At 45.4% G+C, this 26046-nt stretch overlaps 1 protein-coding gene and 1 long non-coding RNA gene across 7 annotated transcripts in view; one reads left to right on the top strand and one right to left on the bottom strand.

The window, feature by feature from the left end:
- Window positions 1–26046, bottom strand: part of LOC130281927 (uncharacterized) — a 69907-nt gene that overhangs the window by 20756 nt on the left and 23105 nt on the right. Inside the window, exons 1-5 of one of the 3 annotated variants that reach the window (XR_008846167.1) lie at window positions 12141–12205; window positions 11962–12070; window positions 10352–10408; window positions 9222–9269; window positions 1776–1797 (exon numbers count right to left, since the gene is read on the bottom strand). This is a non-coding gene — a long non-coding RNA (uncharacterized LOC130281927). Of the gene's footprint in view, window positions 1–1775; window positions 1798–9221; window positions 9270–10351; window positions 10409–11961; window positions 12206–26046 lie in introns of those variants that run through there. The other 2 variants (XR_008846166.1, XR_008846165.1) reach the window with 2 other exon arrangements.
- CALHM2 (calcium homeostasis modulator family member 2) overlaps window positions 8148–26046 on the top strand; it is a 76908-nt gene continuing 59009 nt past the window's right edge. For 2 of the 4 annotated variants that reach the window (XR_008846164.1, XM_056529677.1), the window contains exons 1-2: window positions 8857–9199; window positions 24297–24356. The gene's annotated coding sequence lies outside the window, so the exon portion shown is untranslated. Of the gene's footprint in view, window positions 8604–8856; window positions 9200–12325; window positions 12341–24296; window positions 24357–26046 lie in introns of those variants that run through there. The other 2 variants (XM_056529679.1, XM_056529680.1) reach the window with 2 other exon arrangements.

Here is a 26046-nt window from a genome sequence, read left to right as displayed (position 1 = left end):
GCTGGCCCCTTTTTCTTCCAGCGGCTTGCTGTGTACCTCGGCCCCTGCCATGTTGTGTTCGGTAAGTGGGATGTCGGGGGGTGTGTTCTTGCTTCTGTCCTTCCTATCTTCTGATGTCCGAGGTGAATCTTTTCTTCCTGTTTCTTCCGTGGCTCAGCGACGAATCTGCGGCCTCTTCCGGCCCATGCGCAGGTAGTTTTTTTTGTTTTTTTTTACCAATAAAGTTTTTTTGTCTAATTGACAAACTGTCTGCGCTTGTGCGAAGCTACGCTATTAGTGTATACCTAAAGTACGCTATGCTGTTAGCGTAGCACTTGCGTACTCGCGCATGCGCAGACAGTTTGTCAATTAGACAAAAAAAACTTTAATGGTAAAAAAAAAAAAAAAAAAAACCTGCGCATGCGCCGGAAGAGGCCGCAGATTCGTCGCTGAGCCACGGAAGAAACAGGAAGAAAAGATTCGCCTCGGATGTCAGAAGATAGGAAGGACAGAAGCAAGAACACACACCCCGACATCCCACTTACCGAACACAACATGGCGGAGGCCGAGGTACACAGCAAGCCACTGGAAAAAAAGGGGCCAGCTTCCGGATCTTCACAAAAGGTAAGAAAATACATATATACATAATCACAACACACATAAAAAAACACATACTTATACACACATAACACACAAACAAAATAACAAAAAACAGTATAAACAAGGGAGAACCCCTTTAAATCAACTGATGCTAGAAAGTTAAATAGATTTGTAAATGACTTCTAATAAAAACCTTAATCCTTCCAGTACTTATCAGCGGCTGTAAACTACAGAGGAAATTCTTTTCTTTTGGATTTCTCTTCTGTCACGACCAAGGTGCTCTCTACTGACACCCCTGTCTATGTCAGGAATTGTCCAAAGCAGGAGAAAATCCCCATAGCAAACATATGCTGCTCTGGACATTTCCTAAAATGGACAGAGGTGTCAGCAGAGAGCACTTTGGGCGTGACAGAAAAGAAATCCAAAAATAAAAGAATTTCCTCTGTAGTATGCAGCCGCTAATAAGTACTGGAAAGATTTTTTAATAGAAGTAAGTTACAAATCTGTTTAACTTTCTGGCACCAGTTGATTAAAAAAAAATGTTTTCCACTGGAGTACCCCTTTAAGGTGAGTGAAGGCTGGAGCCAAGTTGGACTGGGTATCACAGACAGAGATCCCAAGTTGACATAAAAAGGAGGATAGTTTAGTGTTTTTAAGCGCTTGGTGTAGTTAAGGTGATTGGCATTGCTATCCCTCAAAGTACACCATAGCCTCAAGCGCACTGCACCCCCTATTCTATGGCAAATATTCATATACATACTGGGCCGCAAAAAAGGGGCAGGGCAGAGGTGGGGCCAGGGGTGGAGTCTCGCTGGGGGCCCTTGCTTTATTTGGTCCGGGGGGCCCTGAGTGGTGTCAGTCCGCCCCTGCCTGTGTCATTAAGATATTTGTTTCATAGACAATGGGTAAGATAGAGGGCAGGCACTAGGGGCAGACTTGTTGTTGGGCACGGGGGGGGGGGGGGGGGGGCAGGCCTTGAGCTGTGTAAGCCCTGCTCTGGACATCATCGCAAACTGACAAATCTCATGGACAAATAAGGGGGTCTGTTGGTTCCCATTATGGCATCTGTCATCTATTTTACTCAGCACATTTTTTGTTTGCCGAATATGCAGAAAACCATAAGCCTCCAATACAGATATATCACAGTATTATAGTCACAAAATGAGACAAATGTATCATAGAATATCAGTACTTACAAGCCATCATTTTCTCTAGAGTCTGTAATAGTAAAGAAAAGAAAAAGGTTTAAGCAGAGAAGTATATAAAGTAATTGAAAGATTTCAGAATGTACATTGTCTATAATTTAAAGGCCTCCATTATACTTTACTTTTTAAATGAATGGTTTTTAACCCCTAGAGGACACAGGAAGTAAGTGTACTTAGCGCACCATTTACGTCATGCACATGTTGCGCTCATTTCATAGATGGCGGGTAGCAGACGGGACCTCACCACGATTGAAGGACATCACTGAGCAAGTTAACTTCCCTTTGGATGCCATGATCAGTGCTCATCATGGCATCAAATGCAATTGCGGGGCTTTGGAGAGCAGCTCAGAGGAGGGTAAGAGACCTCCGGTTGCCATCTTCACTCATGTGACCCTCTGTAATCATGCTGCGGGTGGACCGATAAGTGAAGGTGGTGGCCGGAGGTCACTTACCCTTCTTAGTGCAGCTCTTCGGGGTTCCTCCTGTATAGTTTACCAGCACACGGGGTGTCCATATACATTGCCGATATTACTGATCAGTGTTATGCCACTGCATAACACTGATCAGTAATAGCAATAGAAAGATCACTTAAACAGTCCATTGGGGTGACTTAGAAAATACGAAACAATTAGTAAAAAAAAAAATATATATAAATAAGCCCCTCCCTCAATAATAATTCGAATCCCATCCCCCCTTTTCCCATTTTACTAATGAAGTATGATATGAAATATGAATGTAACAAAATCCAAAAAGTCCAAAATTGCTGATTTTTGGTCATATCACACCCCAGAAAAAAATAGAATAAGAAATTATCAGCCATACATATATACAGTGATAAAAACTACAGATCATGGTGCAAAGAATTAGCCCTCAAAACTGTATACACATAACTCAGGGATTGTCTGGATGCTGCTGACCCTTACAACACCCTTATTACCCTTCACCCCCCCCCCCCCCCCCATAACACTCTGAGACACTGTTGGTGTAAAACGGCCACAGCAGACCAACTTTTATTAAACATTAACAAATTCTAACCATAAATAACCGTATGAACTTCATACATAACATAACAGCATAACAGGTATAACCTATCCTTAAACCAGAACTAGGGGAAAGACCTTGAGGCACCTCACCCACTCTCTCCATTGTCAACTCACCTGAAAGGGACCTCCTTCTTTACCCCTGGCCATAGGTCGCCGGACCCCGGGGCACCAATTTCAGAGTCCGTACCCCTCCTTGGGGCATCATTGCCCGCAAGGAAATCACCAAGCTGGGTGCCGCCACCCAGCCAACCAATCACTTCATCCATCATAAGTCTCCAAATGTGCCTCCAAGCCTTCCCCCCCCACTACCGCTGCCGTGACAAATTATACAAAACAAAATACAGGGCGGACGGGTGGTAACGTTCTTCTGTGGCTCTGTCCTGCAGACTGTCCCCTCCTCTTTCGCCCCTCAGCCTTTTAACCCCCTGTCTACTCCTCCCCTGACCTCTCCCTGACCTCTTCCTGACCTGCACTTAACCCCTCCTCCTATTAACCCTTTCCTGCTGCTCAGACACCCCTTGTCATGAGCCCCTCCCATACAATTCCTTTCTGTCCAGGGCTTTTTTGACTCAGGGATTGTCTAGATGCTGCTGACCCTAACACCACCCTTATTACCCTTCACCCCCCCCCCCCCCAATAGCACTCTGAGACACTGTTGCTGTAAACTGACCAACTTTTATTAAACATTAACAAATTCTAACCATAAATAACCGTATGAACATCATACATAACATAACAGCATAACAGGTATAACCTATCCTTAAACCAGAACTAGGGGAAAGACCTGGAGGCACCTCACCCACTCTCTCCATCCTCAATCCACTTGAAAGGGACCTCCTACTTTACCCCTGGTCGTAGGTCACCAGACCCCGAGGCACCAATTTCAGAGTCCGCACCCCTCCTTGGGGCCCCAGGCGAGAAAGGAAATCACCAAGCTGGGTGCCGCCACCCAGCCAACCAATCACTTCATCCATCATAAGTCTCCAAATGTGCCTCCAAGCCTTCCCCCCCACTCTCGCCACAGACGACGGGTGTGACCCCTTGCACCCCGCCGCTCCGCCACAAAACCTGCCTGTTCCACTGCCTCACGAATTGCCAGAGTCCATAGTCCATTTCCATGGCATTCAGATGAACCTCGTCTGGATCCATGAACTCTGACGACCCCCTTCCAAATCCCGGTGCCTCACTACCAACCCCCCATTCCTAGCTACGAACTTGCTGACATGCCAGTTCACCTTAGCCCGTGCCCTATTCAAGGACACCACAGACCGAGCCTGCCGCCACTGACGCCTGACCACAATGTCCGGCCATATCAGAATAATGCCAGGGAAAGTAGACCACAGCCGTAACATGTCCAGTTTCACGTCCCGCATAACATCCCTGTACCTCCTCAACCCCAGGTCATTACCCCCTACGTGAAGCACCAGGACATCTGGGGCCCTGTCTAAGCAGACATAAGAGTGGATGTGGGGCAAGAGCCCCATCCACAACATCCCCCCTTTCCCTAACCACCGCACCTGAGCCTCACCTCGGGAGAACCCCAGCTGCCACCCATTTGGCCGAACAGCAGCACAAACCCCACACCGAACCACATAAGGATGGCCCAAAATCCAGTTTAAACATGATCCCGCATCTGTAACAGAAGAAGAACAGAAAAATAGCAACAAAAGAGTTTACAACAATTACGGACGAACATACAGCCTAAAACGTTCAGACTCCCACCGCCCAATACGTCTAATGGCCTCAGGATCAGACTCCACCATGATGCTTCAGTAGCCGCCCCAATACAGAAGGAATGCAAGCTAAAGGTACTTGCCTCACAACTCACCACCCGCAAGCACTTCTGAAAAACCCCCACAAACTGGAAATGGGAAAGGAAACTCCCATCCTCATGCAGCAGCATAGGACCCTCAACCCCAGGACGCACCAACATAAAATCCCTAAAGCACGCTACTGGGCACATAGCTGAAGCCCCATCCTCTGCCAGCCACCCCAGCACCCCCCTACCCAGCTGATCCTTCTTAGACCTGCACACCCAACATTCCAACACCCCCGCCTCCAGCCGTACATCAGCCCGCAACAAACCCCCTGACACCGAGTGACTAGGAGCCACCAATTCAGAGACCCAAAAAGCCCCAAAAAAGGCTAGCGCAAAAGCCAGCTGAAACAACCGCACCTCATACCGCGAAAAACACACCGATCCCAGAACACCCCCCAACCGCTCCAGCAGGGAAAAAGACACCGGCCTCGTGTCCCGGAACACTGCCCCTTTGCGAAAAAACCCCGCAACGCCTGCCAGAGCAAAAAGGATTTCGTAACATCACTCAAACCCCAAAACTTGAACCAAAAAGCAAGAGCCACCATCCGGCGGCTAATGCCCGAAGGCGTGACGCTCTCACCAAATGCCCACCCCACATAATATAACACTGCTGCCTCCCAATCCCGTTCCTCCCTAACACCTGACAACTGACACAGCATAGCCTCCCATTGCACCCACCAATGACTATACGCCACCCAAGAAGCCCCACTCACAGACCGCTGTACCAAACTCATCGCCAAGGTCACACCAGCCCCCACATCCACTCTGGACGAGGTCCTCCACCTCTGGGGCCAACTCTCGAAGCCTGTCCCACTGGAAATAAGAAATAGCGTCAGCGACAGAGTTCTGAACCCCTGGCACATGCTGCGCCACAAAATGAGCATTCAACTCCAACCACATGACCACTGGAGGGGAGCTAGCTGTCTGTGCATTAATGGCCTGCAGCCCCCCCAAATTATCACATTGAAAGCACACCTGACGGTTCCTAAACTCTGCCCCCCATACCTCAACAGCAACCACTATGGGGAACAGTTCCAGGAGCGCCAAGTTCCTAATCAACCCAGCTGCCTTCCACTCCTCTGGCCATGCCCCCGCACACCACTGCCCCCGGAAGTATGCCCCAAACCCACAGTTCCCAGCCGCATCGGTGTACAGCTCCAAGTCTCCACTGGAGATCGGATGCTCAAACACCACCAAACTCCCGTTGAACCTGCCCAAGAAGTCCTTCCAAACCCCCAAATCTTCCCGCAACTCAGCCGATAGGCCCATGAACTGGTGCGGCCTGCGCACGCCTCCAGTAGCAGCCGCCAGACGCCTGGCAGAACACCCTCCCCATAGGCATGATGTGACAAGCAAAGTTAAGTTGGCCCAACAAAGACTGGACCTCCCGTAGCCTCAGCTTGTGCACTTTGCATGCCTGGTTAACCTGCGCCTCCTAGCGCACCACCCATTCCAAAAACGTGCTAAAGTGTTCAAAATATGCGCAAGAAATGGAACACCCCATGGGCAAACAAAGTTCAACAAAAAACCAACCCTCACAACAACAACCCAACAGCGGAAAACTACCCGGATAAACCAGCAGCAACCGAAACGCGGCCTCAATGTCCGTTTTCGTTAACAGCGCTCCCCGGCCATACCGCCGCACCCAAAACAGCGCCTGATCAAAGGAAGTGTAAGACACGGAACAAAGCTTTGGGTCAATTCCATCGTTCACCGACCCCCTTCTGGGTAGGACAGGTGATGAATCAGGCAAAACTTGTTCAGCTCTTTCTTTGGCACAAGGCCCAAAGGGGAAACCCGCAACCCAGGCAAAGTAGGAGAGTCAAACGGACCTGCCATTCGCCCCAACACCACCTCCTTACCCAGCTTTTCCAGCACCAGCCCAGGCTGAGCCTGTGCTGAAACCAAGTTGCGAACCCCCCCCCCCCCTTCAACCGGCCCCGCCGTAACACTCGGAATCCTAAAACCCCAGGAAAACCCTTCCCCCAAGAGCACCGCCACCTCCCTTTTGGGTACCTGGAGAAGAAAGGCACCATCTTTTCCATCATGACCGGGGTCAACCCCTTTTTGGTCAGAATCCCCGCCCTTTCCCCAACCCTTTTTGAAACACCGGGCAAGCCCATGAGCTCCCCCGCACCCGGAACAATCGTGTTTGAAACAGAACTCCGTTCCAAACTTACAGGACCCCTCGTTAAACTTCCAACACTGTCCTTTAGCTCCCCCTGTTGATCGCCCAGATCCCGCAACGGAACCCCCGACGCCCTCCCAAAAGGGCTGCTGCCCACCCTGCGGCGCCGCCATCCAAAGACTGATTCTTTGTGATCCCACAGCAGCAACGGCCTGATCGCCATGCGCTGCCGAAACTGCTCATCATAGCGCAGCCAAGCAGTCCCGCCGTACACTCTATACGCCTCCCCCACTGAGTCGAGATAACAAAAGAGACTGGAACAATGCTTAGGCGCCTTTTCCCCAATCCCACTGGCCAGTATCGGAAACGCCTGAAGCCAGTTTGAAAACGTCCGCAGTATCAATCGGTACCGCCGCCGTTCCTCCTCCTCCTCTTACGCTTTGAATCCTCCGGCTTCACCCGATCCAAATTAAACTTCTCAAGGGGCAAAAGAGAAAAAATCTCTACATATTCCCCTTTTCAAATCTTTTCATGGAACCCTGCCTTCAAATGAGCCTCCAGCGGCCTTTCAAAGCACACATATACTGTCCCTTTCACGGCATCCGCCAACCTGACCCAGCTACCAAACCTTCCGCAGTGCCAGGGACCGCCACAGTCCCCGCCACCCCCTGGCCACCAGGCGCGCTGAACCCAGAGGAACCCCCTACAGCCTGCGCACCCCATACTGACACTGGGGACCCACCAACCCCCAGCCCCCCCACCCTGCAGAAGGGCCTGCAACCCCTGCCATAACAATTGCTAACCCGCCAGACAAGGTAAATCCCCCCCCCCCCCCCCAAGGACCCAAAAGTAGGAGTGGACTCACCAGACCCTTCTGGCATGGCTCCGCCAGCGGCCGTCACTCCAGCAGGAACTTGACCAGGAGCACCCCCGCCCACAGAAGCAGTAGCAGCAGAAGAACTAGAAGAAGGGCCCACCGCCCTCTCCCGATCAGCACCTCCTCGCCGGGGCCAGACGCCCCCCTCTCACAGGGGCACCCCCGCCCGCAGAAGCAGTAGCAGCAGCAGCAGCAGAACTAGAAGAAGGGCCGACCGCCCTCTCCCGATCAGCACCTCCTCGCCGGTTCCAGACGCCCCCTCTCACAGCATCCTCAACAGTAGCAACAGCAGCAGGAGCCAGGGCCAGCACCACCCCCGCCACATCATCATCTAAATCATTGCCCGGAAAGCTGGAGGTGGGGCTAAGGGAACTCCCCCACGCATTGCTCAGAACACTCCTCCATCAGCCGGCTGCGACATCCAGCAGCCGCCGTGATGTCATCCCCACATGTGGCCTGTGTTCCACTCACCAGGCCCGAGTCCTGCCGTCCTCCCCACCAGGAGACGGGGGCAGCTGCAGCCGCAGTCAAGCTCCGCCGGGCCCGCCCCCTCACTCTGTCAGCAACCTGGGAGTGGCCCGCACCACGACCAGTCCTCTCATTGTGCCGCCGCACCGGGGAGTGCGCTGATGCTCTGACCCCCCCAACCGCACCAACCGCTCACCGCCGGCACCGCCAGCAGCGGAGGTCGAAGGGCGGGCGCCAGGGCTACACTGGCGGCATCTGGAATGAGGCACCGGGCTGGGGCTCAGGCGGGTCGGTGGCCGGGACCGGCGTCCATTCACCCACAACTCCGGCCCCTCCGCCGACACCCCCACCGCAAGTCCAGCTGTCGGAGCTCCCACCATGCCCTGCAGCTGCTCCGACAGCCATCCAGGACCCCGGAGCAGCGCCTCCTCCTGCACCCGGGCCAGCAGATCATCAATGGACGCCATAAAAGAAAGTTATAGAGGTCAGAATATGGTAATTTTAAGCCTACTAATTTTTTTTACTTTTTTTAAAAAAAAAGGAGTACAATATAAAAGGAGTACAATACAAGACAAGAGTGTAACCATGGTAATCGTTTTATTTATATTGACCCAAAAATAAAGATTACCTGTCAGTTTTACCAAAAAGTGCACTGGGCAAAAACCTAAAATACCTTTTATGGTAAAATGAAAAGTGGCAAAAAAAATTGGTTTTCCCAAAAACAAGCCCTCATATGTGTCTGTGTATAGAAAAAACTGAGTTATGACTCTTAAAAGGCAAAACTGAAATTTGTAAAAACTGTGCATTGTATCGTTTCACTATTGTAGGTAAAAACTGTGCATTGGGTTGGACCACTATTGGAGGTAGAGACCGAACCAATGCACAGAGACAGTTGGGACTGTTGGGATGGGGGGGGGCGGGGGAGCCATCTTGCTTTTCTCTGGCGATCACAGTCTACAGACAATCCTATAAACTCTGATCCAAAGGGAAGGCAGAAATCTATGAGGACAATATGGATTGAAGCCTACACATGTGGTTTGTGTTTTTACCTATGGATTTAAATGGACACAAGTATATATTGTAAGTGTGAATAAGGCCTTACCTCCACATACTCCATTATTTCCCTCATTTTGTTTATGCAGGCTTGAAGCTAAAAAAAAAAATAACAAGAAATGTCTTTATTGTGGATTCTTTGTTATTCTACAGTCTAGTGTTTTACATTGTGATTGATTTCAGTATCCTGTCCTGTCCTGTGGCCATCAGAATAAGATTATTATACAAATCTACTTGTGGATTATAATGGATTCCAAAGTGATCTACTAATAATATATTATTATATAAAGTATTGAGGATTAAACATATAGGGGGAGATTTATCAAAACCCGTGCAGAGGAAAAGTTGACCAGATTGCTTCTTTCTTTGAAAAAAAAAAATTAAAAATGAAAGAAGAGATCTGATTGGTTGCTATGGGCAACTGGTTGAATTTTCCTCTGCACATGTTGTGATAAAACTCTGCCGTGAACAATTCTATAACTGAGTGATCACTATGGTCACCTGGACATAAAATATAATCTAATACCTTCTCCCCATTCATAAATCTGCACAAATATAACACAGAGCGGTTCCTATTCTAATGTACAAACAGATACTACAAGTTCCAAGAGAAGAGAAAGAAATCGGCAACTCACCATTCAGCTGGTATGTTCTTCTTTTATTGAAGCATACTCACATAAATATAACAAAGGGAGAGGGTAGTGGGGGGATAGTGATATGCGACCGAGCTCCAGTCGCATATCACTATCCCCCCACTACCCTCTCCCTTTGTTATATTTATGTGAGTATGCTTCAATAAAAGAAGAACATGCCAGCTGAATGGTGAGTTGCCGATTTCTTTCTCTTCTATTGGAATATATGAATATCTTATTGTGTCAGAGCACCACCAGCAGCACCTAGCTACACCAACGCATATCCAACACGTTTATTTCCACCAATACCGCAGTGCCGTGCTACTTCTTATATGAACAGATACTACAAGTGTGAGTGAAGCCTTACATCAGTATCCCCAGTATATAAATATTCCCAGAATATAGGACACTAAAAAAGTAGGAAGAAATGTTTTCTCTAGTGTGGTTTCTATGTCATTGTACAGTATAGCGTTTTTATAATACATTTATACTACTTTACCCCCATTCAGCATATATAGTGTAATTCATAACTTTAATTCTGACTTACCTCCTCGGAAACTTGAGAATTCATTTTTTTTTTCTTTTTTCAGAAAAATCTGTAGAACTGAAGAACAAAAAAACGTTTTTACAATGGGCCTTATGTACTCTTCTATTTGATCAAAAACTCATATTAAAATGGCGGGCTCAGGTATGGGGGGTATCAGAATACAGAGAGCTTGTCATAAGGAGGGTGAAGCATATACAGGAGGTGGAAGATGGGAAATAATAAGGAGAGTGAAGAATATACAGGAGGTGGGAGATGGGAAATAATAAGGAGGGTGAAGAATATACAGGAGGTGGAAGATGGGAAATAATAAGGAGGGTGAAGAATATACAGGAGGTGGAAGATGGGAAATAATAAGGAGGGTGAAGAATATACAGGAGGTGGAAGATGGGAAATAATAAGGAGGGTGAAGAATATACAGGAGGTGGAAGATGGGAAATAATGAGGGTGAAGAATATACAGGAGGTGGAAGATGGGAAATAATAAGGAGGGTGAAGAATATACAGGAGGCGGAAGATGGGAAATAATAAGGAGGGTGAAGAATATACAGGAGGTGGAAGATGGGAAATAATAAGGAGGGTGAAGCATATACAGGAGGTGGAAGATGGGAAATAATAAGGAGGGTGAAGAATATACAGGAGGAAGAGGATGGGAAATAATAAGGAGGGTGAAGCATATACAGGAGGTGGAAGATGGGAAATAATAAGGAGGGTGAAGCATATACAGGAGGTGGAAGATGGGAAATAATAAGGAGGGTGAAGAATATACAGGAGGTGGAAGATGGGAAATAATAAGGAGGGTGAAGAATATACAGGAGGTGGAAGATGGGAAATAATAAGGAGGGTGAAGAATATACAGGAGGTTGAAAATGGGAAATAATAAGGAGGGTGAAGAATATACAGGAGGTGGAAGATGGGAAATAACAAGGAGGGTGAAGAATATACAGGAGGTGGAAGATGGGAAATAATAAGGAGGGTGAAGCATATACAGGAGGTGGAAGATGGGAAATAATAAGGAGGGTGAAGCATATACAGGAGGTGGAAGATGGGAAATAATAAGGAGAGTGAAGCATATACAGGAGGTGGAAGATGGGAAATAATAAGGAGGGTGAAGAATATACAGGAGGTAGAAGATGGGAAATAATAAGGAGGGTGAAGCATATACAGGAGGTGGAAGATGGGAAATAATAAGGAGGGTGAAGAATATACAGGAGGTAGAAGATGGGAAATAATAAGGACAGAACAGGAGATGAAGACAAATGTACTTAACTTACCAAATCCAACTCCAGTTTTGAAGAGCTGAATGCCAGTTGGAAGCCTTACAAAGCTTTTATGTGATGTCATGTGATGTCGTAAGAGTTTAGAATGTTGTGCTTAGAGGATGACCAGCAGCCTATCAAATTCAGTGTATAAGTATATGTGTGTGTGTGTATGTGCAAGTATATGTTTATATATGTATATATGTGGGTGTGTGCGAGTATATGTTTATATATGTATATATGTGGGTGTGGGTGTGTGAGTATATGTTTATATATGTATATATGAGTGTGTATGTATCCTCTTGAAGACACAGGGATTTTTTCATTTTCTTTACTTTAACTTTTTCCTCCTTACCTTCTACTAGCCATAATGCTTTACATTTTCCACCTACAGATCCATATGAGGCTTGTTTTTTGTAGCACCAATAGTACTTTGTAATTACATGACTATTTTACCACCAAATCTACAATAAACAAAAAAAATTATTATAATTTGTGGGGCAAAATTGAAAAAAAAATATATATATTTTGCACCTTTTGGGGGCTTCCATTTCTATGCAGTAGAAATGACACATTGGGGGAGATTTATCAAAACCTGTGCAGAGGAAAACTTACCCAGTTGCCCATAGCAACCAATCAGCTTGCTTCTTTCATTTTCATGAAGGCCTGTGAAAAATGAAAGAAGCGATCTGATTGGTTGCTATGGACAACTGGACAACTTTTCCTCTGCACAGGTTTTGATAAATCTCCCCCATTATCTTTATTCTGTAGGTCCATACAATTAAAAAGATACCTAACTTATATAGGTATACACAATTCTTTTAAATATACAGGGCTCAGTTTTTTTGCACAGTGATTTGTAGTTTATATTGGTGCTATTTTAATTTTGATAGGACTATTTGATCACTTTTTATTATTACTAATATATATATATATATATATATATATATATATATATATATATACTACCTGGGTACCTGACTTCATATCCTGTCCTTATATATTGTTGTCATATCTCAACCTCATATCCGGTCCTCATATCCCTATCTCATATCCCATCTTCATAACCCTTCATCATATCTCGACCTCCTATCCCGTCCTCCTATTTCAACCTCCCATCTCTTCCTCCTATCCTGTACTCATATCCCGACTTCCTATCTCGACCTCATATCCCGTCCTCCTATCCCGACCTCCTATCCCATCCACCTATCTCAACCCCATATCCCGTCCTCATATCCTGACCTCTAATCCCGACCTCCTAACCAGACCTCCTATCCCATAACCTGACCTCCTCTCCCATCCTCATATCCCGTCCTCATATTCCGACCTCCTATCTTGACCTCATTTCCCATCCTCCTATCTCGACCTCCTATCTCGACATTATATCCCGTCCTCATATCCTGACCTCATATCCTTTCCTCATATCCCAACCTCATATCCCATCCTCATATCCCATCCTCATGTCCCGTCCTCATATCCCATCCATATATCCCGTCCTCATATCCCAACCTCATATCCCGACCTCATATCTCGACCTCCTATCCCGACCCGTAATATGTGTACATATGTAGTATGTATTATTGAAATATCTCCAGCCGTACGGAAGTTATGTGGGAAAACTTCCCATTTATTTGCATGGGTCTTTAAACAAAACCCTGACCCTCACAAATGGGGGTAGTTAAGTGTTAAATTACCTATCCTATATTTTAAGTGGACATATAAGTAACATGTGACCAAGTATTATCGAAATATCTTCAGCTGTTTGGAAGTTATACAGTAACATATATTTCCCATAGACTTGTATAGGACTTTAACTCCTTAACAACGCAGGACGTATATTTACGTCCTGCGCCGGCTCCCACGATATGAAGCGGGATCGCGCTGCGATCCTGCATCATATCGCGGTGGTCCCGGCGCTCATCAACGATCGCGGCCATGTGCGGTATTAACCCTTTAGAAGCGGCGGTCAAAGCTGACCGCTGCTTCTAAAGTGAAACTGAAAGTGACCCGGCTGCTCAGTCGGGCTGTTCGGGACCGCCGCGGTGAAATCGCGGCGTCCCGAACAGCTGACCGGACACCAGGAGGGCCCTTACCTGCCTCCTCAGTGTCCGATCGACGAATGACTGCTCCGTGCCTGAGATCCAGGCAGGAGCAGTCAAGCGCCGATAATGCTGATCACAGGCGTTTTAATACACGCCAGTGATCAGCATAGGAGATCATTGTGTGCAGTGTTATAGGTCCCTATGGGACCTATAACACTGCAAAAAAAATGTAAAAAAAAAGTGTTAATAAAGGTCATTTAACCCCTTCCCTAATAAAAGTTTGAATCACCCCCCTTTTCCCATAAAAAAAATAAAACAGTGTAAAAAATAAATAAATAAACATATGTGGTATCGTCGCGTGCATAAATGTCCGAACTATAAAAATATATCATTAATTAAACCGCACGGTCAATGGCGTACGTGCAAAAAAATTCCAAAGTCCAAAAAAGCGTATTTTGGTCACTTTTTATACCATTAAAAAAATTAATAAAAAGTGATCAAAAAGTCTGATCAAAACAAAAATCATACCGATAAAAACTTCAGATCGCAGCGCAAAAAAATGAGTCCTCATACCGCCCTGTACGTGGAAAAATAAAAAAGTTATAGGGGTCAGAAGATGACATTTTTAAACGTATATATGTAGTTATGATTTTTTCCAGAAGTGCGACAAAATCAAACCTATATAAGTAGGGTATCATTTTAACCGTATGGACCTACAGAATAATGATAAGGTGTAATTTTTACCAAAATATGCACTGCGTAGAAACGGAAGCCCCCAAAAGTTACAAAATGACGTTTTTTTTTTCAATTTTGTCGCACAATGATTTTTTTTTCCGTTTCGCCCTGAATTTTTGGGTAAAATGATGCAAAAAATAAGCCATAATATGGATTTTTAGGTGGAAAATTGAAAGGGTTATGATTTTTAAAAGGTAAGGAGGAAAAAACGAAAGTGCAAAAACGGAAAAACCCTGAGTCCTTAAGGGGTTAAATAAAAACTCTGACCCTGGCAAATGGGTGTGAGTAAGGGTTAAGTTCCCTATCCTATGTTTGTTGTTGACATATAAGAAACATGTGTGCCAAGTTTCATGTTAATATCTTTAGCCGTTTGGACGTGATGCTGGAACATACATACACACATACACACACTGAGTTTTCTATATTTAGATATAAAATATATGAAAGCTTGAAAATGGCGGCGAGAGGCCGCGGAAACGTTGCTTCTGTCATGTGGTGATGCAATAAACAACCACTTTTTTTCATCAAGCTTTGTGTGCCGTTGGAGTCTGGATTTTCTATAAAATATATGAAGTGACTAAAAAACTTCAATTCTGGTATTTATCTTTAGCTTTATACTATTGACCGTGCAGTTTAATTAATGTTATATTTTAATAGTACGGACACTTACTTACACTTACTTACTTACGTATGTTTATTTTTTATTACAATATTTTATTTAAGAAAAAGGGGAAAGGGGGGTGATTTAAACTTTTATTAGGGAAGAGGTAAATTAATATTTAACTTTTTAAAACAAATGTTTTAAAGGGGTATTCCAGGCCAAAACTTTTTTTTATATATCAACTGGCTCTGGAAAGTTAAACAGATTTGTAAATTACGTCTATTAAAAAATCTTAATCCTTCCAATAGTTATTAGCTTCTGAAGTTGAGTTGCTGTTTTCTGTCTAACTGCTTTCTGATGACTCACATCCCAGGAGCTGTGCAGCTCCTATGGGGGTATTTTCCCATCATGCACAGCTCCCGGGACGTGACATCATCATTGAGCAGTTAGACAGAAAACTTCAGAAGCTAATAACTATTGGAAGGATTAAGATTTTTTAATAGAAGTAATTTACAAATCTGTTTAACTTTCCGGAGCCAGTTGATATATAAAAAAAAGTTTTTGCCTGGAATACCCCTTTAACTATTTTTTTAGTCCCCATAGGGGACTATTACAAGAATTCTTGAAATTTCAAACACTGAACAGTGCTGCTCCATTGAACAGCATTGAGCAGTGTTATCGGCTCTCCATTACTCCAGACTGCCATGGCTTCTTGGAGCACCGATTAGATGGCAAGGAGGCAGGTAAGAGCCCTGCACTAAGCTACCGGCATGTCATTTCTCCAGTTTTAGACGCCGCAATCAAAGTTAGGGATTAATGACAGACATCAGCCCATGTGGCAATTTACTGATGGCAACCGGAACCCACCGGGGCGCATCTGACATATCGCTGGAGTGGGTGCAGGACGTACATGTGGGTCCTTCGTCCTTAAGTGGATATATATACACATATATAAATAGGATGGTACAGTACATTGTACTATAGGAGAAATTTAGCCAGTGGGAATTCAGCATTTTACACAGATAAACATCACCAAATGGTAAATCATCAAAACACTTGAAGGGGTGAGAGGTTGGGGTAGAGATGTGCTGGGGATTTAAAAAAGGTAACTTTTAGGGTAGGGTAACACGTAGCGCATTCGCAGCGTATTTGACTGTCCTTAGAGTGTGCCTCCTGCTGTTCCCATGTATTCTGCGCTGTGTGCTCGTAATAGCAATCTTCCACTACAAGTAGACACTGGGATCTGCAAGTTGCACACTCATGCACAGTTTGCTCATGGACATTGTGGTCCCGCTCTTGGCCTAGCTCAGTTTTTCCATAGAATAAGGTATGTTTTGGAGTTTAGACCCTTAAGACAGTGTTTTTCAACCAGTGTGCCTCCAGCTGTTGCAAAACTACAACATCCAGCATGCATGGACAGCCTTTGGCTGTCCGAATATGCTGGGTAGTGATGTCGTGAACATCAAATTTTCGGTTTGCGAACCGCGACCGTTCGCAAAAGTTCGCGAATCGGGCGAACCGCCATTGACTTCAATGGGCAGGTGAATTTTAAAACCCACAGGGTCTCTTTCTGGCCACAATAGTGATTTAAAAGTTGTTTCAAGGGGACTAAAACCTGGACCGTGGCGTGCCGGAGTGGGATCCATGGCAAAACTTCCATGGAAAATTACATAGTTGATACAGAGTCTGGTTTAATCCATAAAGGGCATAAATCACCTATTATTCCTAAATGGTTTGGAATAATGTGCTTTAGCCCCCTTTAGGCAGTACATGGAGCCCCCCTTTAGGCATCACATAGTTAGATTCCCCCCTTTAGACAGCACATAGAGTCCCCCATATTAGGCAGCACATAGATTCCCCCATGTTAGGCAGCACATAGATTCCCCCATGTTAGGCAGCACATAGTTAGAGCCCTCCTTGAGGCAGCACATAGTGGGATTTGAAGAAGGCCCCAGCGCTGCAAGGCAGCAGTGCTAACCTCTGAGCCACCATGCTTCCCTTAGCATACATCTTATATCCACGGTTGCAAAAATGGACAGAGATGTCAGCAGAGAGTACCTGAAAAATTAGGCATGTACACATGCCTGAAAAATTGGGTATTGTCGCAGCCGCATCTGTAGCAGCGGCCATAAATATTGCAGCACCATAACAAGTGCAGCAGCAGAGGCCAGAAAAATTAGGCATGTACACCTGGCTGGAAAATTTGGTATTGTCGTAGCCGCTGAAAAATTTCTGTTTGTTTCGCCAGGCAGAAAGTGCCCTAAAACATTGCGGCTTGAACCCTAGTTGGTGGCGGATAAGTCACGCAATTTATCCGGCATTCAGAGTTCAAATACAGCAGCGTGTGGACCATTTTTAGGCCAAGGCAGCTCATCTGATCAGGCCTTGTTCAGTCAAATGTATCGCCCAGTGTCAGTCCCTTCGGGATCCATCCCTCATTCATCTTAACCCCTTAAGGACTCAGGGTTTTTCAGTTTTTGCACTTTCGTTTTTTCCTTCTTACCTTTTAAAAATCATAACCCTTTTAATTTTCCACCTAAAAATCCATATTATGGCTTATTTTTTGCGTCACCAATTCTACTTTGCAACAACATTAGTCATTTTACCCAAAAATTCACGGCGAAACAGGAAAAAAAATCATTTTGCGACAAAATCAAAGAAAAAAAGCCATTTTGTAACTTTTGGAGGCTTCCGATTCTACGCAGTACATATTTCAGTACAAATGACACCTTACCATTATTCTGTAGGTCCATACGGTTAAAATGATACCCTACTTATATAGGTTTGATTTTGTCGTACTTCCGGAAAAAATCATAACTACATGCAGAAAAATGTATATGTTTAAAAATGTCATCTTCTGACCCCTATAACTTTTTTATAGGACTCATTTTTGCGCCAATATCTGAAGTTTTTATCGGTACTATTTTAGTTTTGATCGGACTTTTTGATCATTTTTAATTCGTTTTTTAATGGTATAAAAAGTGACCAAAAATACGCTTTTTTGGACTTTGGAATTTTTTTGCGCGTACGCCATTGACCGTGCGGTTTAATTAATGATATATTTTTATAGTTAGGACATTTACGCATGCGGCGATACCACGTATGTTTATTTAATTTTTTTTATTTACACTGTTTTATTTTTTTTTATGGGAACAGGGGGGTGATTCAAACTTTAATTAGGGAAGGGGTTAAATTACCTTTATTAACACTTTTTTTTTTACTTTTTTTTGCAGTTTTATAGGTCCCATAGGGACCTATAACACTGCACACACTGATCTTTTACACAGATCACAGGCGTGTATTAACACGCCTGTGATCAGTGTTATCGGCGCTTGACTGCTCCTGCCTGGATCTCAGGCACGGAGCAGTCATTCGTCGATCGGACACCGAGAAGGCAGGTAATGGCCCTCCCGGTGTCCTGTAAGCTGTTCGGGACGCCGCGATTTCACCGCGGCGGTCCCGAACAGCCCGACTGAGCAGCCGGGATACTTTCACTTTCACTTTAGAAGGGGCGGTGCCACGATCGGCGATGTGTGGTATTAGCCGCGGGGCCCGGCCTTTGATGAGCGCCGGGACCGATGCGATGTAATGCGGGAGCCGGCGCAGGATGTAAAAATACGTCCTGCGTCGTTAAAGGGGTTAAGAAAGGTGAGGTAATCCAGACTTTTTTGACCAAAGCGACTCCTCTTCTCAGTGACAATACCTCCTGCGGAACTGAAGGTCCTTTCTGACAGGACACTTGAAGCAGGACAGGCCAGAAGTTCGAGCGCAAATTGGGATAGCTCAAGCCGGCACACCCAGTAGTCAAGGGGTTCATCACTCCTCGGAGTGTCGATATCTGCGGTTAAGGCCATGTAGTCTGCTACCTGTCGGTCAAGTCATTCTCTGAGGGTGGATCCCGAAGGGCTGTGGCGATGCGTAGGACTTGAAAAGCTCCGCATGTCCTCCATCAACAGCATGTCTGTACAGCTTCCTGTCCTTGCCGGCATGTTCGTGGTAGGAGGAGGAGGAGATCCCTGTTGTGCTGTGACATGACCCTTATACGCTGTGTACAGCATACTTCTTAATTTATTTTGGACCTGCTGAATCCTTTCCGCCTTGCTGTAATGCGGTAACATGTCAAGCACTTTATGTTTATACCGGGGGTCTAGTAGCGTGGACACCCAGTACAGGTCGTACTTTCATCCTTTTTATACAAGGGTCCTTCAACAGGGATGACAGCATGAAAGACCCCATTTGCACAAGGACGGATGCCGAGCTACTCATGTCCCGTTCCTTGTCCTCAGTGATGCCAGGGAAGGTATAATCTTCTTCCCCCCAGCCACGTACAACACCACGGGAACCAGATAGGTGACAAGGAGCACCCTGGGATGCCTGCGGTGTTTGGTCTTCCTCCTCCTCTTCAAAGCCACATTCCTCCTCTGACTTCTCTTGATCACAATCCTCTTCCAGCGTTGCCGCAGGTCCAGCAAGCGATGCTGATAAGGCTGTTTCTGGTGGTGATGGTGTCCACAATTCTTCCTCTTCATGCTCATCTACTGCCTGATCCAGCACTCTTCGCAGGGCACGCTCCAGGAAGAAAACAAACGGTATGATGTTGCTGATGGTGCCTTCGGTGCGACTGACCAGGTTTGTCACCTCCTCAAAAGGATGCATGAGCCTACAGGCATTGCGCATGAGCCTCCAGTAACGTGGCAAAAAAATTCCCAGCTCCGCAGATGATGTCCTAGCACCCCGGTCATACAAATATTCGTTGATGGCTTTTCCTTGTTGGAGCAGGCGGTCGAACATTAGGAGTGTTGAATTCCAACGTGTCGGGCTGTCGCAAATCAAGCACCTCACTGGCATGTTGTTTTGCCGCTGGATATCTGACAAGTGCGCCATGGCTGTGTAGGAATGCCTGAAATGGCCACACACCTTCCTGGACTGCTTCAGGACATTCTGTAAGCCTGGGTACTTGAGCACAAAGCGTTGTACAATCAGATTAAACACATGTGCCAACTTGCCCAACCTCAATGCCGCCAACAAATTTGTTCAGTTGTCACAAACTACCTTGCCGATCTCCAGTTGGTGCGGAGTCAGCCACTGGTCCACCTGTGCGTTCAGGGCCGACAGGAGCGCTGGTGCGGTGTGACTCTCCGCTTTGAGACAAGTCAACCCCAAGATGGCGTGACACTGCTGTATCCGGGATGTGGAATAGCACCTGGGGAGCTGGGGGGTGCCGGTGATGTGGAGCAAGACGCAGCAGTGGAAGAGGACTCGGCCAAGGATGTTATGGAAGAGGATGGAGTAGGAGGTGTAGAGGAGGTGGCAGCAGGCCTGCCTGCAAGTCATGGCAGTGTCACCAACTCCTCTGCAGAGCCACGCATTCCATGCTTGGCAGCCGTCACCAAGTTTACCCAATTAGCAGTGCAGGTGATATACCTGCCCTGACCATGCTTTGCAGACCAGGTATCAGTGGTCAGATGGACCCTTGCCCCTACACTGTGTGCCAGACATGCCATAATTTCCTTTTGCACAATGGAGTAAAGGTTGGAGATTGCCTTTTGTGCAAAAAAATTTCATCCGGGTACCTTCCACTGCGGTGTCCCAATGGCTACAAATTTTTTAAAGGCCTCAGACTCCACCAGCTTGTATGGTAAAAGCTGGCGGGCTAGCAGTTCTGACAAGCCAGCTGTCAGACGCCGGGCTAGGGGGTGACTTCTTGCGCTCAAACATCTCCTTGACAGACACCTGGCTGTGGGCAGATGAGCAGGAACTGCTCAAGGCGAGAGGCGGATGGTGGTTGAGAGGGGGCTAGGAGGGCAGCAGTGGTTGACCTGGCTGAAGATGCTGGACCAGGAGGAGGATGGCAGCTTTGACTTTGTGTGCTGCTTGTACTGATGTGTTGATCCCATAGGCGTTTGTGATGTGACATCATGTGCCTTCGCAAAGCAGTTGTGGGTGTCGGACTTCCCACGACTCAGTTTCTTCTGGCAAAGGTTGCAAATGGCCTCGCTGTTGTCAGAGGCAGACACACAAAAAAAATGCCACACTGCTGAGCTCTGCGATGACAGCACTCTGGTGGTGGCAACAGCATGCGTTGATTGGTATCCCGTCTTGCTGACCCCGGGTGCCGATGCATGCTGTCTGACTGTGCCACTAGCTCCTTGCGATGACCTCCCCCTGCTTCCAACTCGTCTCCTCCTCCTCTCTGTCTCCCCATCTGAACTTTTCCCCTCTTCTTCTCTTCTAGCGCTCACCCACGTGGCATCCACGGACACATCGTTATCATCAACACCTTCACCGCTATCTGACAGCAGGGTACAACAGGCAGCGGGTACAACATCATCCTCACACCGTACGTCCATGTGTGTAATGCTGGCTGACTGAGACATATCCCTGTTAACTACATCCTCTGCCAATAATGATTGTGCATCACTCATGTCTTCAAACTGATGTGTAAATAACTCCTCTGACGGATCAAGTAAAGCTGCTGTGGTGCTAGTGTTGGTGGTGGCGGCAGGCAAGTGGTAGCATGAGAGGTGCTCGAAGCTAAGCTAGAGAAGGAGAAGGATGGTGCGTCAATGTTCCGAGCGGAAGCTTTAGTAGTAGATTGGGTGTCTTGTGATAGCCAGTCAACTAAGTCCTCAGAACTTTGGGGGTTCAGGGTACGTGGCCTCTGAACACTGGCCATTCTAGGGCCAAAGTGAATCCCAGCACCACGACTGCCCCTGCGGGGTGGCCTTCCTCTGCTTGTCATTTTTTTGGTTAAATTTGCACAAGTGTCACACCTAATGTGATTTGCACTAGGGTGACACAATTTGCCCTGCAGGCAAGAAAAATGGCAACTGTGATGTGAACAAACAGTGATGACTGATTGTATTTAAAAGCCAAAAAAGGTATTTTTTTTTAATTTGCACAACTGTCACACCTAATGTGATTTGCACTAGGGTGACACAATTTGCCCTGCAGGCAAGAAAAATGGCAACTGTGACGTGAACTAACAGTGACTGCTCGGCCCTTGGGGATTTCAAGAATCAAGCTTTGGATCTTAAAAATAGATTCATGGAAAGGGGAAATCCAAGTGGGCCCTTGAAGAAGGCATATTAGCATGCCATCTCCCAGGATAGATCCTCCTTGTTGAGACCAAAAAGCAAGAAAGAGGATGAGGACATTATTCGTTTGGTGGGCATGTTTGACAACCAGAATAATAGAATTATGTCAATTCTGAGGAGACACTGGAATATCCTAAGAGCAGATCCCGATATTGCCAATGTAATTTCAAAACATCCATCTGTGACCTATAGAAGAGGCAGGTCCATAGGTGATCGGATTATTCATAGTCATTACTCTGGACCTCCAAGAGAAGGGACGTGGCTCCAATGCAGACCTGTGGGCCAGTTCAGATGTAGTGGATGCATTGCCTGCCCCTTTATAAGCACTGGCAAAACCTTCAAAAATTTTCTAAATGGTCGTGTCTATACAATAAGGGATTTCTTAAAATGTAGAACCATAGGAGTGGTATATCTCATCACATGTACCTGCCCATTAAATTATATAGGCAAAACCAAACGGGAACTTAGGAGGAGAGTAGGTGAACATCTTAGCGATATTAGGCATCGCAGAGATACCTCTGTCGCAAGACATGTCTGGGAAAAGCATGGGGAGGGGACAATAAAACCCTTACTTTCCAGGGAATCGAGGTAATTCGTCAAAGCCCCAGAAGGGGAGATTGGGATAATAAAATCCTGCAAAAGGAAACTCAATGGATTTATAGGTTTGGTCACCTCATGGTCTCAATGACCAATTATCATTCCAATGCTTTATTGATTAATTAATCTGCTATTTTGGGTGTCTGTTGGTTATATCATAAATGGTGAAACCGATGAATCCTAGAAAAATCTGGGATATTTTGTTATCGTTTGAGTGGGGAACAGATGGTATTATGTTTTTGGCCGTTTTGTGGCAAACCATTTGTAGATACCTACATTAGATCTATGAGGCCCTAATATTGTTGTGGATTCAATCATAGATGCCTAATTTATATGAATATAGGGTTGAATTAGTGTATATATAAAAATTGATAATGTTACACACATACTGTTCGTCTATATAATTGTACCCTTTAAATTTGATCTATAGTAAATTATTTATTTTCTTAATATTGTTTATTTAGATGTACCTTTGTTAAACAAATAGTGTGGGGAGATATATTTTTCCATCATCTAGTTATATTTACAATTATCTGTATACAGGATATTTTATTTTATTATACTGTTATGTGGTGGGCTAGATTTCTCCCATTATATTTATATAGACTTGTAGCTATACCACATGGCGAGAGGCAGTATGGATATATGGCCATGATCATTTTATACACTTAATATGGCCATCTTTGATATAATATGATTACCTGCTATTGAGCAACTTCTGGGTATTTAAACATCTCAATTATAATATATTAATTTGTATAATTGTATTATCCCTGTATCACAATATGCGTTTCACGGGGTATGGCACGCATACATCATGTCCGGCCCACACTAGAATACTTGTTTTCTCTGTTTGCGTTCCACCCCGGGAGGTTGGTTGACACGCAAACGTCACTTCCGGTTATTTACCCTGGATCGCTCACAGCATCCGGCGGAGACTGTATCAAGGGGTCATTTCACCCTGAGCGCATGCGCCGGATGCACGTAATGATCGGCGGCGATTGGCTGGCATGTTTCAAGAATACTTTGAGCGCATACGTATTATACACTTCCGGACTCCACTTGGATGGCGCTCCACATGGCGTTTACAATGGAACTACACATTTATTGGATTATCTGTTATATTTTGGATTTTGGGGATGAAACAGGTGTGTAACTTTTTAATTAATCCCTCCCCTATCTGACTATAAAAAGATCTTGGTTGCTCCCAGTGTTAGGGACGCACGGCATCTATGTGCACCACAGCTTTGGAGAGTATTCACTGTAGTGTTGCTACCATCAGCTTCTCACATAGCTACTAATTTACATCTATTTTTCTCCCTCCTGAGGAACCCCAAAATATTGAGAATGGGGGGAAACGTGTAGAGGAAGTTCATGGTTTTATCTTTTGTTATTATCATATTGTTTGAGCACATTTTTGCACATTTTAGTCTGTGAGTGGTGATGCATCATCATTAGGGACCTTATTCCAATATAGGGTCATATAGGGTCATATAGTGGACAGTCAATGCTTGAAGTGGGGGCTCATCCTCCACTGTGAGGCAGGGCCAGTATAGGATTGGTATTGTAGGGAGAGTATTATCATTGTTTACATTGTTTATACCATCATTCCCAACAGAGGACACCCTACAAATGCCTCCAGCTGACTAGCCTGTCCTGCTGATTTCGGCGAATAACTGTAAGTGCTATAAATTACCAATTTTTTTGCTGTATATATGCATTCTAAGTGTCATAAACTATCTATCAGAATTGTATATATAGGCAATCTGTATATTTTGATATTGGCTTTAGGCTTTGCTATATATATGTGGTCCATAGAGCCTCTATATGTCACCTGATTGATAAAAAAGTAATTGGATTGATGTTTTGGTTTACCTGGATATAATCTCTAATTAAATACGGTATATCTTGGTTTACTGATATAATAATTTTCTGTGCCATGATGCACACTCAACAGACAATTTTTGGTGGTTTCATTGGTCATTTATTATATTGAAGGAACATAATAAAAGTTATATTCTAAAAGGGGTATTGTGCTACACACTTAGTTACGTGTGAACTTACAGTGACGGCTGATTTTATTTAAAAGCCAAAAAAGGTATTTTTTTTTATTTGCACAACTGTCACACCTAATGTGATTTAAACTAGGGTGACACAATTTGCCCTGCAGGCAAGAAAAATGGCAACTGTGACGTGAAGTAACAGTGTCGATTGATTTTATTTAACAGCCAAAAAAGTTGTTTTTTTTTATTTGCACAACTGTCACACCTAATGTGATTTGCACTAAGGTGACACAATTTGCCCTGTGATTTGCACTAGTGTGACAATGAGCAAAAAAAAATTGCCAGCGGAGTTCCCCTTTTATGCAGTGGTCCCCAACCAGGGTGCCTCCAGCTGTTGCAAGACTAACGGACTGATATCTTTCAGCCCTTTGAATACTGTAGTAGTTAGTTGCTTTAAAGAAAAAAAGCTTGCCAGCGGAGTTCCCCTTTTAAGCAGTGGCCCCCAACCAGGGTGCCTCCAGCTGTTGCAAGACTAACGGACTGATATCTTTCAGCCCTTTGAATACTGTAGTAGTTAGTTGCTTGAAGGAGCTTAAGTTTGATTCTGAAGTACCCCTTTTAACCAGCGGTTCCCTCCCAACCAGGGTGCCTCCAGCTGTTGCAAGACTAACGGACTGATATCTTTCAGCCCTTTGAATACTGTAGTAGATAGTTGCTTGAAGGAACTTAAGTTTGATTCTGGAGTAACCCTTTTAACCAGCGGTTCCCTCCCAACCAGGGTGCCTCCAGCTGTTGCAAGACTAACAGACTGATATCTTTCAGCCCTTTGAATACTGTAGTAGATAGTTGCTTGAAGGAACTTAAGTTTGATTCTGGAGTACCCCTTTTAACCAGCGGTTCCCTCCCAACCAGGGTGCCTCCAGCTGTTGCAAGACTAACAGACTGATATCTTTCAGCCCTTTGAATACTGTAGTAGATAGTTGCTTGAAAGAACTTAAGTTTGATTCTGGAGTACCCCTTTTAACCAGCGGTTCCCTCCCAACCAGGACTGATATCTTTCAGCCCTAAAAAGTTTTTTTTTGGGTGCTGTCCTTAAAGCAGATGTTACACTAGTGCTTTAGGAGTAAACTGGACCCTGAATACACCACCTAGCAGCAACCTAGCTATCGCTTTCCCTATACAGCAGGAGCAGCTTCTCTAACCCTCCACTTCCTAAGCCTGCAGCATGCCGAATGAGGCTAAAATGGTGTCCGTGCAAGAGGTAGGAGGGTCTGGAAGGGACAGATGCTGATTGGCTGTAATGTGTCAGCTGACTCTGACTCACAGGGTCAAAGTTTACTGCAATGTTAAAGTATAGGGGGCGGA

Source organism: Hyla sarda, chromosome 7 (genome assembly GCF_029499605.1).
Source record: "Hyla sarda isolate aHylSar1 chromosome 7, aHylSar1.hap1, whole genome shotgun sequence".
Taxonomy (NCBI): Eukaryota; Metazoa; Chordata; class Amphibia; order Anura; family Hylidae; genus Hyla; species Hyla sarda.
This window is presented reverse-complemented; position numbering and strand designations above follow the sequence as displayed.